The sequence below is a fragment of the Anomaloglossus baeobatrachus genome, unplaced genomic scaffold (genome assembly GCF_048569485.1).
Source record: "Anomaloglossus baeobatrachus isolate aAnoBae1 unplaced genomic scaffold, aAnoBae1.hap1 Scaffold_63, whole genome shotgun sequence".
NCBI lineage: Eukaryota > Metazoa > Chordata > Amphibia > Anura > Aromobatidae > Anomaloglossus > Anomaloglossus baeobatrachus.
The window spans coordinates 327,668-331,324 of NW_027444997.1; positions in this window are offsets into that span (position 1 = coordinate 327,668).

Consider the following 3,657-nt stretch of genomic DNA (forward strand, 5'->3'; position numbering starts at 1 on the left):
CTCTAGCCTATGGCGGTGGCTTTTTATCCTCACGGTGTGGACGGTTGCCTTCTGTCGGGTCTTGGGTGTTAGGGAACCCCTGGGATTCCGGTCACTCTCGGATTTGACCAATGTCGGCGGCTCCTAGCCTGGTCAGGGTCCAATGGCCCTGCCTTTGTGCTTGGTACAGATCCGCTCACCGGTTCAGTTCCCCTCGGGTCACCGCCCGTCCCCGGTCCTACGGTTCAGCTGACTTGTACCACCTCCTGCAGACGGCCACCACCGTCTGCCGACCTTGCTGACAGTGCCTGGGCTCCTACCCAGACACTAACAGTTTCTGTCCTCTCACTTTCCACTACAAAACTAAACTAACTGCTTTTTCCCGCCTCCGGGCCTGTGAACTCCTCGGTGGGTGGGGCCAACCGCCTGGCTCCGCCCCACCTGGTGTGGACATCAGAGCCTGGAGGAGGCAACAAGGATTTTGTGTGACTGATGTAGACTATCCAGGGGAGGGGGTGTGTGTGATTTTGTGTTTGTGACTACCTGGCTAGTCCAGGGCGTCACACATGCTATGCACTTGGAAGAAAGCTGTGAGAATTTAGACTTTATTCTCAAGAAACTTAACTACAAGGAGCATGGATGGTCAATATGTGGTGGTCTAAAAATGTTCTCATTGCTTCTTGGGCAGCAAGGAGGATATATTAAATACCCATGCTGTTCTGCCTCATGGCAGCCTGCTAATAGTCATTCATTGAAATTTCTGTTACAATCCCTAGAGGTCATTGTTATTCTTTTGAATTGCTGAGTTTCCCTTTAAGCTAAATGTATTCTGGGTAAGGAATGCCTCCCTGAGCTGAGAAGAAGCCTGCAGCCATTTTTTCTTTGGATTTGTCAGGAAAGGACATGCCGACTTACCTCTCTGTACATTCACCCCTGCCTAGTGTAATCCGGTGAGCAAAGCAAATTACATGTGTTAGTGATAGAATCCTAGATGGAAGAGTGTAGTAAATGCATTGTACATTGTACTTCTACACCTTTAGTGTCATCCCTGTCTTGTTTGTCTAGATAAGATTTCTATGTATTGCAGATGCAGTGACCTTTCACCTACATTCTCGTAAGAACTGCATCTCATGTACTGTTATGCTATGTTAACTCTGTATTAACACTGTACTGACTGTAATCATTTTCTTGTTATAGTTTTTACCCGTATAAAACAGTATCTTGGATATACCGTATTCTGTCTTCAACTGCATCTTGGATATTCCTATATTCACTGTATATTCCATGTATACTGCAATCAAGTTCACGTTACCAGCTAATAAATCAAGGCTATTGAACTCCACAGTCTGTTTATTTGAAATGTGAACTAGGGTTTAGCTGTATGCTAGAGATTCACAGCATTACGTAAAAGAAGGCAGAACACATGCTTTTTGTGTGAATTGGAAAGCCAGGTTAGGACTCTTCACTGGAGCAAAAAAAATTGGCCAACAAGAACATCTTTGTAACCGGGACTCAAGAACATTGTTGCATAAAGCTTAGTTGATCCCACCTAAAGTTCTCTTGCCACCACTCCACTGTAAGCTTGGACTGATGAAGCTGTTTGTGAAAGCGCTACTGAAAGAAGGAGAGATGTTTAAGTACCTGTGTACCAAGTTTCAGGGACTGTCAGAATCAAGTCTGAAGGAAGGTGTGATGCCCTGGCAAAACCAGGTAGTTACAGATAGGCCCCCGCACAACACCTTTCCTCACTTAGGAAACACACAGCCGACCTGAAACCCTAGTCACCTAGGACACTGAAGCCAGGACCGAAACCAGCGGCCTAGCTAATTAAATGATTGAGGGCAGGATTATAGGTCCTATCCCACCTAAAGTCCCTCAAAGAAGACAACAGCCCACTGATAGGGATAAGGCCACCGCCAGGGCCCTTAGATCCCACGGGCCAGCGCCTGCGGGCACGGCTCCTTAGGCCATATCCAGCCGGGAGCGGACTCCTGAGTTCCAGACCAGGCAGTCCACCATACACAAAAACAAGTGCAGAGTAAAGGACAGCGAGCACCAGCCTGGGTGGGGGACCTGAATGCAACTGGCCGGGGCGGCAGGCCACCAGCACCTTTGGTTTACCGAAAGACTCGTGTGATTCATTTACTGTGAGTAACCAAACATCCCCCTGCTTGCTCAGGCGCGCCGGCCCTTGCCATCACCATACCCTGCACAAAGACACTGGGCCCCGGGGCAATCATCCCTACACACGGAGGGGTTAACATCCAGCTGCCACTACATCTCTCCCGGGTATCCCATAACGGCAGCGGTGGTGTCCCACCTCACCACACACCGTTGGTGGCGTCACAAACTTAATACGGCCTAGCCCATACATCTACATTCCTCCTTTTATTCGACATGTCCGCGAGACCCCCGGGTCGAGCCACTCTCTTAGAAGGTCTGGATCCGACCAACGGCGGCTGCTGGCACAGGGGCAGCACAAAAGCATTTTTGTGGGTTCGGATATTCAGAAACCCATGAATGAAGGATGACGTGTTTTAAACAATAATGAAAACTGTTGAAAAAAGGGCTTGGGACTCTTTGAAAGAAGCAATAAATACGTTTCTAGGTAACAACAAAGAATCAAAATTTAAGTCCATCGTGGAGAACATGCTGAAACGTTTCAAAGCCTTGGGTTGTCTAATGAATTTGAAGTTACATTTTTTACATTCCTATTTGGACTACTTGTCTGAAAACCTTGGTGCTGGTGGGAAGAACAAGAAGGTTTTCATCGGAATATCAAGGAGATGGAACGACGATACCAAAGTAAATGAAACGTGAACATGATTGCCGGATGCTTCACAGAGAAGATCCACAGGCCTTCTATAAGAGAAAAGGGGGATCTAGAGAAAAGGAAAAAGTGCAAGAATAAATTTCTAATAAAGTTGCAGAATGACTGTACAATAAATAAATGTATTTTATATATAAAATTGTGAATATTTTTGGTTACAATAAGTATTTTTCTTGTTCATGTCACTTGTATGTAACTTCACACATGGATTGTACAAAATCAATATTTGATGGTTAAAAAAAAATATTTTTTTTTTTTTTAAATCAGGACATTAGAAAACATAATAATCAGTCACTGGATTTGAAGTTTCATAAACCAAAATTTGACATAGCTGTGTAATTTGTCGGGCACCCACCGACAATAGAATAGCGCCAGATTTAGGAAGCTGGCTGAGGTCTGCAAAGTCTGTAGCCAGGTGACAAAATTGGCCAACCTGGGTTTCTTCCTTAAGTAGTCTCTGGTATGATGATATGGTATAATCCTGGCAGCCGGAGTCGAAATCCCTAGATTGCGGTTATGATCTCCAATCGGAATTGAAGCCCCTAGATTGAAGCCATGTAGCCAAGTGATCCTCTAGTTGAAGCCAAAGTCCCTAGACCGAGTCCACAAGGCATCCTGGTTCTGATCCCCTAGCCAGCTCTTAAGAGCTTAGACTAGATCATGCAACATCCATCAACAACCTGGTGACTCCAAGAAGTCCCCTTTTATAGCCATAACCTTCCCTTAGGATATACTGTGCCCTTATCAGATTGGTTGTACAAGGTTGCTTCTCTTATTGGATGAATTTCAAGCTGCATGGATAATGTTCATTTAAATGATGTGGATAGAAAGACTGAAGATATCTACAT